The 16,730-nt window shown below is 37.8% G+C and overlaps 1 protein-coding gene across 3 annotated transcripts in view; it reads left to right on the plus strand.

Annotated features, from left to right (window-relative positions):
- The first annotated feature begins 3,444 nt into the window (after positions 1–3,444).
- The window catches only part of ncanb (neurocan b), a 123,036-nt gene continuing 109,750 nt past the window's right edge, over positions 3,445–16,730 (plus strand). For all 3 annotated transcript variants that reach the window (XM_053513934.1, XM_053513935.1, XM_053513936.1), the window contains exon 1: positions 3,445–3,679. The gene's annotated coding sequence lies outside the window, so the exon portion shown is untranslated. The remainder of the gene's footprint in view (positions 3,680–16,730) is intronic.

A 16,730-nucleotide genomic window follows, 5' to 3' on the forward strand; every position in this document is an offset into this window, starting at 1 on the left:
TTCTTTGCTTAATGCAGGCCAATAATTTGTGTAGGCAGTGTATAAATCCTATACAACCAGATTCACCACAATGTACACATCAATTAAATGTAGAAAATCATTAAGGCACCTAACAAAGGCACATGTGAGTGTGGAAATGCTCTTACTTTCACCATTAAACATAGTTATTTATTCAACTGTTTTTTGATTTCTCTAAGGATTAGAGTGGTCTTGCATTATGATCATTCAGGGTGTTTTTCACGGCCACATTTCTTCCTTGAGGATAATGGTTCACCACTATTCTTTCAGGTCTTAATAATGCGTTTTACCAGTTCTTAACCCAATTTTATTGGTTTTAGCATTCTTCTTATTTTTTTTTATTTTTTTTGCTTTATTAAAAAAAAATTACCAGGCAGTGTATAATGACTATGTCTACTAAAAACCTTTTATTTCTTGTGACATCATAGTATAGTATATATTACAAATATTTACATAAAATAAAAAAAAGATTCTTTCAGTTTATGTAAAATACAGTACTTTAGGTGGAAGTAAATAAAGGTCACAGTATCTTTTATTTGTTGAAATATTGTTTATACTTAAAATAAATATTGCTTGTAACAACCAATCCACCCCCCCAATCCCAACCTAAAAAAGACACACTTATCTGACTGATCTTCACACAGCAGTTTAAAATAAACTAAATATATATATATATTATTCCAGACAAAATAAATACTGGGAAAAAATTGGAACTTTACAGGGTGAACCAATAGAATTAGCATGTGAAGCTATAAATAAGTGAAAGAGATGGAGGTGGGCGTTTGTGTGTCAGATTAAATGTGTGTCAGTGGGCCATATTGCTATCCATCTGCATCTCCCGGGACATCATTATTCTGAAGTAAAGACAGCGAACAGGTCAGCCTCTATAGCCTTGGGAAATGTGCAGCTGTGGAAAATATTTATTTGGATATCAGAAAAATACACAGTCAAGCACACAGCAAAATGTTCAACAACACCCCAAAGTTAACATACACACAGTTCCAATTGCACGCAGGCATTAGGTTACGTCCACATTTTGCTTTTGGCTGTGTACTAATGTGGTGCCTGTTACTAAAAGAAAAGGATAAGGAGGTACCCACACCCTTTCAAACACAGCTAAGAAATCCCACGTGCTATATTATCACTAAATATTTCACATCCAACTGAAGTAAAGATGGTAACACAATGGTAACACAATGGTAAGCCACATGTCCAACCATATGCAATCTTTATTATATTATGCACTAAATATTTTTAAAGAAATGCTTGAAAGCATACTGTATATTGAGCTAAATCCTACAACAAATACAATGCAATGTACAGGTGATGCGGAACACCCACAATGCACCTTGCAGTATGTAGAAAAGAGTACAATACTATTTCAGACATTGCTTATATGTGAAAAAAATGAAAACAATGTTAAAAAATCCCATATTTAAAATAACGACATACAGTAGCCTATAGTATAAAAAGTGCTGCCACCACCACACTGTCACCTTAATCCCCAAATCCAGTGACCCTAGTAGATTCTGAGCTTCGGAAACTTTCTGTTACACCTGTCTCACCTATCCCTTTTCCACCAAGGCAGTTCTGGAGGTAGTTCGATGCCAGTGTCCAATTTCAAACCAGTTCTTTGTTTTCAGACAGTGAAAGGACCAGTTTTCTATGCAGAAAAAATGGTTTCATGGCGGCACCAACACTTTCCTGGGCTAGAACAAAGAATCACTTACGTCAGGGGCTGAGTGGCAAAATCATCTGACTGCCATAGTTAAAAAAAATGAATATTTATAGAGCAGCTCATAGGCTTTCTAGTACTGATAAACCTAGGAGCATTGAAGTAGCCATTGTTGTTGTGCTTCCTGCTAACATTTTTAGCCGCTAACAATTTTTTGGATGCTAGCATTATCACTTGTATCGCCCCTAGCATTGATGGGGAAGTAGAGACATACACAGACTTAAACGTACAACGGTATAATGGCGTGAGTCCCTAGCCCCTGGAAAACCAAAGCCAGTTCTTAGGAGGCTCACAATTGTACCGGCTCTGAACAGGCACTAGCGCCAGACATGAACTAGCTTCTGGTTCACTTTGGTAAAAAACAATGGCTGGTTCCACAAAATTACACATATTAGACAGTAAGTGACTGTGTGTGCCTTTTTATGTATTGGCATCCAATTTGGGGCAAATTCTCCTGCCTCATGCCCAGTCTCAGGATTCACCACAAACAGGACCAGGATAAAGCAGTCACTGAAGACTATTGAATAAAGATGAACTGGCGCTAACCTTGACCTCAGTAACCAGAAAAGAACCCTTTCCCCTTGTTTAGGATTTTTTTTTTAGAGTTTGTTCCTCAAATGATCGAAACTGGCAGATGTTCCATTCCTTGTAGGGATAATTAATCTCACCAAAAATAAATAAATAAACAAATACCCCTCCCTCCATATTTAGATGCAACATATTAAACAAATGTGATTTGTTTCTAAAACTTCTGAAGTTCATTCAAATTCATTCAATCGCTGACATGTTCTTTTATGTTTGGCTGTTCTTGGATGTTTAAGTCTAAATATTTAAGCAAAGCCAAGAAATCTGTTTAACTGAAAATAAATTCCACTAATCCTCTCAGAACAGATTTATTTTGTAATCATAATGAAAGTTATTAGGTTTCCTAAAATGTAAACCTAAAAACACAAAATATCGTGTGTAATGATATTTTTTAAAATATAATATCTGATTATCTATGCTTCACCCAAAAAGTAATGGAAGAGCAAAAGAGAAAAAAAGAGAGATTTTTTTTTTTTTTTTGCAAGACATGGGGGTTTGAGATTAGAAGAATGTCAGCTTCCATTTCTTACATTTACATCTAGACCTGTTAACAACTTAAAACTTGGCACCCTTGCTGGCAGTCTAATCTATTTTTTATGTTAGCAGATCATCTCAAAGTAAAGTAAAGCAAATAATAATTAACGTTCGATTCTCTATCGCTTGCAATAAATAAAGAAATGACAGACCCCTTGGCTGTGCTTTACACTCCTCACTTTGTGTAATGAGGAATATGAGCGCGGCTGTTTAAAGGAAGCCGTGTAAAACACACACGGACGGACAGACAGGACGCGTTAACACCCCGGTGTAACAGTCTGGACGGTATAATGGGGGCTGAGGTGTATTAATCGCTCCAGTTTGGACTGAAATCCTCTCTGGTCTGGTTGCTGATTTCGACGGAAGGAGGGGACACTGGAGGCGCTGAGGCTCCGCGCGCGCTTTTGTTCACTTCTGTCTCCTCGCGACCGGTGGAACGCGCGCGAGCGCTTTTTCCCCTTTCTTTCTTTCTTTCTTTCTTTCTCTCGCGCCCGCGGATCACGAAGGAAAAGTAAAACATACACTGGTTATTATTATTTTTTTTTGCATTTGCAACGCCTGTACAACCACTTCAGAAGCTGTCGCGGTTTTATTTTATTTTTTATGACTATGTAGATATTTCTTTCCTTCGCTCAGTAACGGAACAGCGGCGGAGCACCTGCACTGAGGAGAGAGAGAGAGAGAGAGCGCGCGAGCACTGAGGAGGCGCTGACTCCGACCAGCGAGGCTAGCTTAGTCGGCTAGCTCACATTCCTGTGCACTTTGGGACGCCGGAAATCTCAGAATTTCCTCATTTAAAACAGAAAGGTGAGAGGAAATTTTCAGCTGCCTTTAAATACGCGGTTTTTTTGAGCAGCCGAGTCGCAATGAGCAGCAAACTCCAGCCTGAAATGTGTGTTCTCTGGAAGAATAATGAGTATCGCGTGAAAGACGACGAGAACCGGACAAAGAAGTGTTAAATGCACGATTAAAAGTGTTACGCATGAGATGTAATAGGTTGGTCGTGGCTGTGCAGGTGCAGGTGAAGCATCTTGCTCCAGTTGCTTCGGATTAGTTAAAGCTTGTTATTATTTATAGCCCATGTGCTAGGCATGGAGTGTTAGGAAAATGTACATATGTTTCAGCAAAATGTTATATTTTGTGTTTTTAAACATTTGTGTTCGAGTTGGAAGATTCCACAGTACTTGGTAGGTACTGTAGGTGGTCAGTATAAACATCTGACAAATATTTCAGTTAGACTTGAGCATCTTCAAAAAATAGAGTGAGACAAAGGGAAAAACTGTTAGAGTGAGTAAGATATTGCAGTGATGTAATAGCACTGATATATTACATGACTTAACCACGCTGTGCCAAAATGTATCATGATATCAATATTAGATTGTCACTAAAAAGTACTGTTTGCTGATATCAGTACAGTCTTCTTACAGGTGCGATATATACACGATATCAGGTAAACGATGCAGATTGAAGGTATAAAAGATAAGAGTTTACAAGTAACGGTACAGCTTTGTGCGGTAAAGAAAGTGTAACATGTTATCTCACGTCTCATCAGTCCGGCTGATCTGTTTATGTTTTGTCTTACCACTAGAAAATACACTTTTCTGCCGTGGTTTAAAGTTCCATTTGTAATTCCAGCTCCATAAAAACACGTTTGTAAACAGCCCTTCTCTTTATAGCCTGTCACTGTCAGACAGACAGGAAACCCCCCCTGCAGCTCTCCAGTCACTTTATATCCTATTTGCAAGGTGCAAGCTTTGTGACGCTTTAGGTCGTGGGAAGTTTGACAAGCGGTGAGCACGATCACTTTTAAGCTCGTCTCAGTGACAGTGGACCGCTAGTGGGAGAAGGAGGCAGAGTTGATCCATGATGGCACGCTGTCGTGTCTGTCTGTGTGGTTTCGTCTTTTCTATATGACTCAGACTCAGGAGACTCGAGGGCTGATCTAAGAGGCGCTCAGCTCTCGCTAGCGTTTGGCCCGTCAGTCTGGAACATGGCTCAGTGCTTGAAAAAACAAAAAGCCTGGTTGTATACAATAGAAACATCCGTCCACATTGGGTCTGTGTATATGTCTGTGTGTGTTCCCTTGTTGTTTGTCAAAGTGCATGTGAAATAGAGAGTGGCAGAGCATTGTGTTTGTAGGAGCTCTGGGGAAATTTCAACCAGCTGTTTGTAGCAAATTGGTTGCTGGTTCTTTTAGTGTCGCTCATGTCTTCTTGTTCCTGCTCTGCTTTTTTTCCTTGTCTGACTCTATCTCTTCTCACCCCATCCCCATCTACAACATGTGTTAGATGTGTTTAATGCTCTCACTGTTGCTGTTGGCCATCTCTCTCTCTCTCTCTCTCTCTTTCTCTCCCTCTCACTTTCTGTCTCCCGCTCTTTGTCTCTTGTTAGATCAAACACCTCTCAGCATCTGCATTATTCATCATTTGTTTGATAACATGTACATTTTGACATCCCTTGAATAAATGTAGTCACTGACCTTTATCAGAATGTGGGAACCTTGTAGTGATTCATTAGACCCCTGATAAACAACACGCCTCTGTAATCCTCTCTAGCAGTGCTTCTGTATTTAACTTCAAGGTGGCTTAGTGTTATGCTGCGAGACCTTTGTCTCCAGTACCACATCAGCACATTTTCTCATCTGTACTACGGCTAAACTACTTCTTCAGCATGCACAAATGCCAAAAGGGCATTCTCTTATTGTCATTAAAGGTGGGGAGGAAATTGCTTTGGCAAAGCAACCCTATGGAAGTATGCTGTTTTTAGCAGGAGTCTGATTGATTCTCTCTTATTTCAGTAATGTGTTTCCGCCTGGTTGTGCAAAGCTTAGCACCAACACTTTTACGGAAAGGATTGTTGACAGGTGGAATTAAATTTGTACTTGAAAAGCGTCCAAACAAGCCAATGTCTTCAGATTCCAGAAGATAATGGCCTTGTCATAAATTATCATGCGAAGAGCTTAATGGACCGAGTCTACTGTGTAGATGACTGAAATTACTCAGGAAGTCTAAGCTGGAAACAAAGTAGTGAAAATTATGTTGCTCGTGAATGCTTGCCACTAAACCTACTTCTATATAATGTATTTCCTCACTACAGAACCCAAGTTGCTTCTACTGGGATTTATAAATCTAATTATGTTTGTGTACACTCGTTCATGCGCAAGGCTTTGTGTCTCTCTTTTATACTGAGTCTTTTCTAAGTACAATATTGAAAACAATACTGTATCTCAGGTAAACGTCCTTTCAGAAATCAGTGTTTGCCTTCAATGTGCCCAATCGTGGGTTTAAACCAGGAAGTTTGTTCATAGGTGTGTTACAAAAAAAAATCTAACTGTGCTCATTCATGACCTCTATTGCATACTGTTTCTTTTTTTATTTACATGATTTTAGGTCTTCTTAACCTTATGACCCAGACCGTGTACGCCTTTAGGATGACCTTCTGGACTGCACACAAATCAGTTAGGCTGTGTGTGTCCTTCCACCATGAATATTCATCAGACGGCAGACATGAGATAGACTTTGTTATTAAAGATAGTGGTTCTTCCTTCTGAGAAGCACTAAACCATGACTTATATTGCAGTAGGTGCAGGAAACACTATTAAATAGGCCTGTAGTTTTGTTCCTTCATTTGTGGAATGAATTCTACTGTAACAGAATGTCTTTTTAATATTTTAAGATCCTTAAGAGTTGTACAGCAAGGAAAAAAATTGCAAATGCAGTCAAAAAACACTGTTTAAACTATGTTCTATGGATGGGAATTAGCATGAACCACCAGATAACAAGATAATCATAATTCAATTTGTGTTGAAATTCTGTAAATATCATGATTTTATGAATAACCTGATTCGATATTACACAGTTCTTTTCCAATTATGTTACAATTTTAATAATAATTTTTTTAAATAATTTTAACAAACTTAGCAAATAATTTGATCCCACCACACAGGGTACTTGTGCTGCTGCCAATATGTAAACAGCTTTAAAGCGCACCATTAGTAGGCTTATAGAGAAACTGCAACATTTTACCACTTGTAAAATGGCAAAAAATATATATATTTATATACAGTGAAACTCGGATTGCGAGTAACACGGTTTGCGAGTGATTGCAAGGGGAGCAAAGATTTTTTTAAATAAATTTTGACTCAGAAAACGAACAAGTCCTGGTTTACGAGTACTGAGTATCATGTATCATGCATGTGCTTCTTGTTTTGAAGCCGAGCGTCACGTGATCACACCTGAGCCAATGGCTTTTCTCTCTCTTGTGCTGCGGAATTGTGAGTAATCATCTCCCATGCTGGGTCTTGGTGCTTACTGGTATTACTTGCTCTTAATGGTATAATCAACATCCGTGTGCGTGTGTGCTGCTTACTATAACACCGTGACCACATGTGTGTGTGTAAAACATATTTTATTTTGTGTCTGTATGTGTGTGTACAAAAGCAAGTTTCATTAGAGAGGTTAAAAAAACATTTTCTCTCTCTTTGTCAGCCTGCTCTTTGTGTCTGTGTGTGCGCGCGTTATTGGACACCGTTTACCCCTCCCTACAACACACACACAGACATACACACACATTCTTTCTCACTGCTCTACACAAAAACACCGTTTTTATTGCGATTCTTTTCAAAGGTAAAGTTATTTTTTCCGATAAAACAGTATTTCCATTGTGTGTGCGCGCGTGTGTGAAAAGAGTGGGGGAAGGCTAACTGTGTAAGACGAGAAGGGGGAGAGGGGAGCTTACTTTACACACACACACACACACACACACATACACAGCGCCTGCGCACAAATGGAAACATTTATCTCTCAGGGTTTATTTTTTCAGGGTAATATTTAACTTATTTTTTTGCAGGTTAATTTTAATAATTTTTTTTACTTAATATTTTGTGTTACTTATTTTTATGTATTTATTTTTTGGGCCCTGGAACAAATAATTTGATTTTCCATTATTTCTTATGGGAAAGTTTTATTTGGTGTATGAGTGTTTTGAAATATAAGCCCGCTTCCCGAACGAATTATGCTCGTAATCCAAGGTTCCACTGTTTATGTATATATAAATTAAAAATAATAAACATTTTCGAGTCAGTGTGGCAATACAATACAATGCAAGACTTCAACTTTTCCTCTTTTCTACTACGTATGCATTAAAAGTTGTTTTTTAAGAAAAAGTCTTATAGTTGAACAGACCTCTTAGATCGGGTTGGGGGTGGAGCTAACATCCATAGTGAGTAGATGATGCCCGATGCATTCATATCCATTGTAGGGCAATATTGCGAATTGACTTGTTCCTCAGGTGCAATTGAAACATGAAACATGAAAGAAACATGTCAAAAAAAAAGCTTATTAAATAAAGAGTTGTTAATGGGTTCTTTAAGATTCAGCACTGGACAGTTCCCTCCCATGGTATTTGGTAACAGCTGCAAGAAGTAATGAGTTACAGCTGCATCAGATCAGACGAAATGCCATTTTTTCACAGAAATATTGCTTCTCAGCTTGTACATTTGGATGTCATTTACTGGTTATAGTATTGAGTAGGAAAAAGCTGCTTATTGTCTCTGATCATCCGCTCCTCCACCTTACTGTCAACATCATAGCAGGCAATGCAGTAGTGTTTACTACATAAATGTTACTGCACTGTTTAAAAGCGCACTTGTTCTAAGTGGACTCACAAGAACTGACAGAAAGTGGACCACACACACAGCAAATTACTTTCCACATTACTTTTGCTCCTCTCAATCAAGCCAAATCCTCCTAAGAGTTTGCTCATTAATCCTCTGTTCTTTGTGATGGGTATTAAAAGAAACCTTCACTAATCGTATAACTATCACCCATATCCTGGGAGACAGGGAGAGTCAGAGAAAGAATCAGTAAGGCGCATAAAGGGGACTGAAGGTACTGGAGTATAATTCATTTCTACAAATCCTTCTGTTTTTTTACTGGGGCATATTTCAGTATTCCCTTCACACTCTTTGCACATGTAATATTGTATTATAAGATATTGTATTTTCCCAGCAAATCATTTGGGGTTACTGTTCATAGTGAGAGAAATTCTTATGGTGTCTCTCATCCAAATTTGATCAAAGTTTTAAAAAATCTTGGGCGAATTGAATTGTAATTAAAGTATTAATTATAATGTCTGTAGGATATGGTACAGTATGATGATTTAGGGTTAAGCAACTTGATGGCACAGCACCACCTTAATCAAAGCAGGGTTTTGAGCTACTTACTATATTTATAGAGTATTTGTTCTCCCCATGTCCATTTGGTTAAAATATATTGGTAGGTGGATAAGCTATACTTAAGTATAAATGTGTATGAATGAGTGTGTGTGTGTGCATTAGGTTTGTATTCCCAAATAGTGCCCTGTGTTCTCCGAGATAGGATCTGGATCCATGCGACCTTGACAACAATAAAGTGGACATGGAAGGTAAGTGATTGTGGGGAAAAAAGATTTTAAACGCACACTGGTACACCAGCTTGTAGCCAAGGTTGTTGATTTTAGCTGTGATCCACTGTCAGTACTAAATCAGATGAATTTGCAGCCTTGAAAGCTCTGTGTAGAATGTGTCTCACTTCATGACGGGTGGTCCTGTTTTGGGGTGCTGCTGAGCTGTGTCAGTGGCAGCTGAATGAGATGTTAGAGTTGAGGAGCTTATACTCAAGCCTCTCTCTACTCTCGCTCTTCCTGCTGAACTGGATCACTACAGAGTTTCCCCTGGATCAGCACGGTGCCCCCTCACAGACACACGCATAGCAGACAGCTGTTCTGAGCCGAAAAACAGTCTATTGATTGCGTTCTCGAGTCTCGAGATTCACCTCAGTGCATCAGAGGTCAGACGTCGTTGCAGAAAGCTTTTATTCTCTGTCTATGTTCAGAAATATAATGAAATTTTTATTGCCCCACTGAAGTGGTTGTGCAGAGAGAAATGAGTTATGGTCCTCTTATATAAAAATCAGCATCTGGATTTTGTCTGATTATATGACCAGCAGTAATGGGGAAAATGCGTTGTCGTAGATTGCTTGTATTATTTGCATTTCCTGTACTGTATATGCTATAGGTAGAGCAGTGTTTCATTGTCAAAGGTAGAGATTCCAGGTCACTAAATATATAGAATAAAATCATGCTTGATCACTGAATGGTTTAATGCATCCACCTACATCTATTTCGTTCTTGTGCTGGCCCGTCTAGGTGCACTTTTTGACAATATGAAATAATATTACAGTGAGGAATAGTTTATTATCATTTCAAACTACAAACTAGATGTTTGTTTGTATGGTTGAGGTTACTAATTCAAGGAATCTACAGTATGCATTCCCTCCAGAGACAAGTCAAACAGGGTCTGTGCTTTATTCGCTTTATTTCTTCGGTGAAGAAATTTGCAAAGCTGAAAAAACAGGAGTGACCCCCGCTTCACTTAGAAGGGAGATATCATCAGGTCATCATACATGTACTATCTTTACTGCAGCTAAAAATACATCATGAGGAAGGAAAAGTTACAGTCGGCTTGGAGCGAAGAAAGCACATATTGTATGTGTGTGTATAAATAATATATGTGCACAACAAAACCCTTGAGATGGGAGGGATGTTTGTGTAAACACCTGAAAGTGTAAGTGATGCATTTCTCACACATCTTTGACAGCAGTCTGTTTAACAATTAGCATTGAGCAGCTTGACAAAGGACTTCCACTGACAAATTTTCCTCTGCGGTTTGAAATTTGCCTTGCCATTTTGTTTGCTGCATTAACAGGTGGGGCTGTAACCAGTTCCCCCTTTGCAATTAACTGTCATCTTGTGCAATAAATATAGAATGTGGAAATACCAAGTCGAAAGACAGCGGAATATGTCCACAGAGATATGAGGCACTGATGAGTGGTAATTAGGGACTCAGAACAAGCAACAGCGGCTGAAATGTATTTGTGTTGCCGGTTATGTGGGTGTTGTTGGCCTTGAGCCAAACACTTGAATGTGTAGATTTTAATATAACGCATTGAAGACCATGCTCTTCAAATGGCTTGTTTTTCACACCCATACAATAATCAGTGATATTAAACACTATTCAGACACATTCAATTTTTGCCCTATGTGTTTATACAGCTGGATTCACATCATTCAAGTGTACAGCATCCACCCCTGCTGATTAAAATAATGAGAAGCACACGAGGACTGGATTTTAGCCTGGTTACAGCTAAATCCTGCTGCAGTGCGACACTTCAGGAGGATTTATTTTTTCTTCAACTGTTGTGTCATTCGTAGCTAACCATTAATTGTGCTGTGGTGAATGACAATGAGAGATGGAGACAGTGTTAACACTTGTGGCATTAATCACACCTCTAATATTCCACTAGAAGATCTTGACAGCAGATCAAAACCCGACTGTCCTAAAACTTTTACTGGTCAAATAACTATAAACATGTGGAAATATAAATTAGGGAAACAAAACAACAAGTGCAGCAACAAGTGTAAAGGTATAAAGAATGTGAACAATCTTACTAAATCTTCTCTCTGAGCAACTTTTACAAATGACAGTTTCTGGGTTGCTCTAGAGCTGATGAGTGCATTTTTATGCAGGTTAATAATATGAGCTTCATCTAATAACAGCAGTTACTATATAAGTTTAAATTATTATGCAAATCTTGCAAAGCTCTGATTAAGAGTTTACATCAGATTAAAGACAATTAGAGTCATCATGAGCTGGAAAACACCCCAAATTAGAGCAATTTAGAACAGTTTAGAGTGCTCGACCTGTAGGACAACAATTTTTTACCACTTCAAATGCAAATGTATAAGTAAATTTGCTTAAAAAATAGATTTTGCAGTCAGTGGAGTAATATATAAGATTTAATCAGACAGATACAAACACACGTTTGTCCATTATCCTTTTTTTTTTGTCTCCAGCTTGGTCACCTGCCAATTCAAACCCCACCACCTGGCTTTCCCCTATTGTACCAATCAGGAAGGGTGACAGCTAACATGACACAAAGCCAGCTGCTGCTAATGCTGCATCATAGGATGTGCACATACAGTACACATCATAGAATGTGTATGACCTTTAGATAAAACTATCTGTCCTCTTCTACATACTGTACCAGTGGACACATGTTTTAAGTAAATGCTTTTATTCTTAAGTGATTTATTTTCAACATTCTCAAACAATACTATAAAATAACAAATGGAATTATCTAATTACGTAACAACAACAAGAATCAATTCCTATTTTAAGACACCAAGTTCAGTTGTTCTGGACTTGTAGAAGACACATCTCAATATCAACTGTTCAAAGGAGATTATTGCATATTTTGGATGCCTTCAGCATTGTTTAACAAGAAAGACCAATCCAGACTTGACTAGTATTCTATATAAGTTCTCAAATGGCACAATCAGCTCGTATTGCTGCTATTGAGGCAGGAGAATGTACTGTACAGTATACTATACCTCCCATCCAGAGTACACTGCCAACATTGCTTTTAAGGCTACTTCTAAGTATGAAATGAAGTCGACTGATGACTTAAATGTAATGAATTACTAAATGAAATGATCCTATTTATTTATTTATTTATTTATTTATTTTTCTACCCTGATGTAGTGATGGGTCGTTCATGAACGATTCGTTTTTTTTCTACTGGGCGCACAAATCATCGCAAAACCTCCATCGACATTTACTGTAGGAAACAAATGAGTGGTTGCCTTTAAGTCTTCTGATCAAATTCATTCGTTCTTTTGTCACGTAACTCCCAAAGATGCTATGCCGTGCAATCGAACAAGCGACTCGGATTAGACGGCTCATGAAAATAACCACTCAATTCTGTTTCCTGTGTAATACATAGCATCTATGAGATATGGTGGCCGTAAAGTGCAAAACAAATTAACAAAACTGAAAACAAAATAAATAAAAAAAACTAAATAACACAACCAAAAACAAAACAACAAATTTAAAACCAAATTAACAAAACAGAGAACAAAATAACTAATTCAAAAACAAAATATCAAAACCTAATACTAATTTGTTATTTTGTTTTGGGTTTTGTTGTTTTGTTTTTGGTTTTGTTCTTTTGTTTTCTGATTTGTTAATTTGGTTTAGAATTTGTTATTTTGTTTTTCGTTTTTTGTTAATTTGTATTGCACTTCTCAGCCAGTCAGATACAAACCTAAAAATGTAGATATAGTTTGGACGAGACATCTGTCACTCAAGATATACCGGAAGTAGGAACTTGTTTCTCTATCTCTGTTGTGTGTACTGCTTTACTTTAAACTACCGTGGCCGTGAAGTGCAAAAAAAAATGAACTGAAAAAAAAAAACGCCAGAAAGGACAGTACATTTTTGTACATTCATACACACACGAATTCACAAATCTACTGCTACTACAGTACTTCCTGTATATCTTGAGTGACAGATGTCACGTCCAATCAGCGATAAGAATTTCATTCGCAAACTATACAGTACCTACCTTTTCCGGTTTGTATCTGACTGGCTGAGAAGTGCAATACAAATTAACAAAACCCAAAACAAAATAACAAAACAAAACAACAAAACCCAAAACAAAATAACAAATTAGTTATTTTGTTTTCCATTTTGTTAATTTAGTTTTTAATTTGTTATTTTGTTTTGGGTTTTGTTGTTTTGTTTTCAGTTTAGTTTTTTTGTTTTTAGTTTTGTTAATTTGTTTTGCACTTCAGGGCCACCGTGACAAAAGAACGTACGATTCGGACCAGAAGATATGAGAGGTGAGCTGCTTATTCTGTTAATCATACAGTAATATATCCTTAGCTGCATTGTAATATTTTCATTACTGGAACCATAGATAAAACATTTTGTATTATGTTCATAATACATTTCATATATGATTCTTGTATTGTTTAGTGATCACACTGCATGTGCAAAAGCAAAAAGACACAGGCCTTCTTTTCACTCTTGTTATTTTAGTCCAGGCAACAGGGTCAAAATAGCATTTAAAGTGGTCTTTAGTATCTGAAATGCAATCATGCTGCTTGATTGCACAGGCATTCATAATCAAAACCTCAGGCCACTATTCTTACCCATGGCTCCTTGAAATCAAAAAAGAGTTAGTTTTTGCGGATTAGATACTCATAATCATGTGGTTTTGAAGTGACATTATTATTACACATTTTTAATTAGCAATTCTGTTAAGGGCCACTTATCAGGACATCAGTGTGCAAACTGCAACAACTAGAACTAATATTTTAACATTACTTCACCCTTCCTCTGTTATGCCTGTTGAATCAAAGCCTAGTTTCATGAAAAAAAGATGTTTGTATGTGGCTGCATTACACTAGTTTCTGTGTGCTGACATGATATCTATACAAGGTCAGGATGGTCTACAGCGATGGATTTGGCTCTGTTTTTGTTGTATACAGTACAGTAGCTGTGTCCTGACCTGTCCATTTCTTGCTCTTTCTTCACGTACCTCATTACAGCCCCCACATTGCAGATATTGCCAGCTCTCTGTGTTTAATTGGGCTGCAGGAAACAGTGGTATCTTCAGTGCTTTAACCAGGATTATGTGTCGCCTTGTTGGGAGGAGAGCTGTTCTCCCTTCATTAATTATACACTGTATATCCGAGTCCGGCAGCTCGTCTGATAAATAAATAACAGCCCAGTTATGAGCTCATAAAGCACTGGGTAGCTGAAGTCTGCACTCCACTGCTTGTTGTTCTGTGACTTAATGGATGAATGTTTTCAGTGAACATCTCAGTGCATGCTCATTATGGTCTCTGTGCATGCTTATGCTGCACTGTGACACAAAGTTAGCATGGGTTATGAATTTGTTAAAAATGGGCTGACGGCTCTGTAGAACTGTCGTCTGTAGCTTGGCTTATTACATACTCTTTCTCTCATCCTATCAGTTTAGGTATTGAGGAGGAAAAAAACTGTGGAGAAGACATTAACGTGAATTAATAGGGCGAATTTTGAGGAACTGTAACAGTTGGTATCTCTGACAGAACGGTATTCATCACACCTGTTAGTGCTGGATTACTTTCAGTTTGCCACTGAGTTTAAAGCGAAATCATGCTCCTTAACCTCAGATGAAAGGCTTGCGGGATTCAAGGTGGAAGTAGGAATTTTTGTGTAAAAGATGAATGACATACTTCCTTATGCTGTTTCCTTCAATCATCTTGGGAGCCAGATAGATAAGCCATATCTATTCAGTGTAGTAAATGCGTGTTTCAAGCAAGATAGTGTTGTAATTTTTTTGCCGGTTTCCAAATATAGGTTCTGTTTTCAAAACGAAACCTTCAGAGCTGTGGCATATAATAATCATTAAAATATGAGGGCTGCAATAATCAAGATGTGCATTGTTTGACTGGGTGAATACGAGTGATTTTTAGTTATCTTTAAAAATAAGGTTATGACAAATGAAGCTGATCCAGAAGATATAGTAAGGGTGGTGTGTTAGTGGGAGAAAAGGTGCTTCAAGCACCTCTGATAGATATCATATGACCTTTATCTTTCTTATTGCTAAAAGAATATCTGCTGTTCTTTATGCTGAAAGCATCTCTCTCTCTCTCCCTCTCTCTCTCTATCTCTCCCGAGAAGAGCAGATGCTGAGGTGAACACAGTAGTTGGCAGTCAAAAGGAAAGTTTGTAAAGTTTATCCATTAAGTTGCTACACTTTTCAAACATGCTGTGCAGAGCAGGGAACCAGCAGGGGATTAATAGAAATTGAGGAGGAAAGTGAAAGACCAGGTGAAGGTGTGAAAACATTAGAGAGGTACAAAGGTAACCTGTTAAAGCAGCAGTCAGTCTTCATTTATAGCACAATTCCATGAAGTGATGCCTCATGCTGCACTTATTTTTACCAGCACCATCAAATAGACCCACATCTATTTTAAACACTATACCAGTATACAATTATACAGTGATTACCGATAATTACTGAGGAGGTCTCAATCGTAATACATTATAACACACTCAAGACTCAAATATGATGATCAACTCTTAAACTCTTTTTAGTACAGTTATAACCCGGAACTGAGTGGAGGTAATTGGGATTATACTGCATGTCATGAATCACAAAACGGGCCACACTGTTGCTTTTGTAACTGATGCTCATTTGCACTGCATTTGGTGAATGGCTTCCTCTAGGCAGAGTCACCGTTATACTGAGTCACAGTCGTACCATATTTTTTGCTTTTTTTAATAGTAAATTTAACGGAGCTTGGCAGGATGTTTAAAGTTTGGGATATTTTTATGACCAAAATATGATAGGAATTTGCCAGAACGTTGATTTGTTTTTGAGCTGCATGGTCTTCCGGGTCGGAGGTAGCTTAGTGGTTAAGGCACTGGACTACGGACTACGGTTCGGAAGATCCCAGGTTCAAACCCCACAACCACCAAGTTGCCACTGTTGGGCCCTTGAGCAAGGCCCTTAACCCTTAACTGCTCAGATGTGTATTGAGATAAAAATGTAAGTCGCTCTGGATAAGAGCGTCTGCCAAATGCCCAAATGTAAATGTTTAGGCGTGCTCTCTAACATACTATTCTATATTAAGATCATGTGACACTAATTGTGCACAGATCAACTCAATTCAACTAACTGTGTATCACTCTTATGGTAGCTGGTTGCATGGGGTGGGTTGGGGGGATGGGGGTGAATAATTGCATACTGACTATTCAACTATATAGATTGTCTTTCTAGCTTCTGTATTATTTATTCTTTGTGTAGTTTTGTGGCATATAGCCTTAACTACAGTGCATCTAAAAAAAAAGTCTGAATATTGTAAAAAAGTCATTCTTTTTTAACTTTTTTGTAATTTAATGTAAAAGGTGAAACACTCATATTCCAAATTCATTACACATAAAGTAAAATATTTCAAGGCTTTTTTTTCCAATTTTGAATGTTAT

This window comes from Clarias gariepinus, chromosome 15 (genome assembly GCF_024256425.1).
Source record: "Clarias gariepinus isolate MV-2021 ecotype Netherlands chromosome 15, CGAR_prim_01v2, whole genome shotgun sequence".
NCBI lineage: Eukaryota > Metazoa > Chordata > Actinopteri > Siluriformes > Clariidae > Clarias > Clarias gariepinus.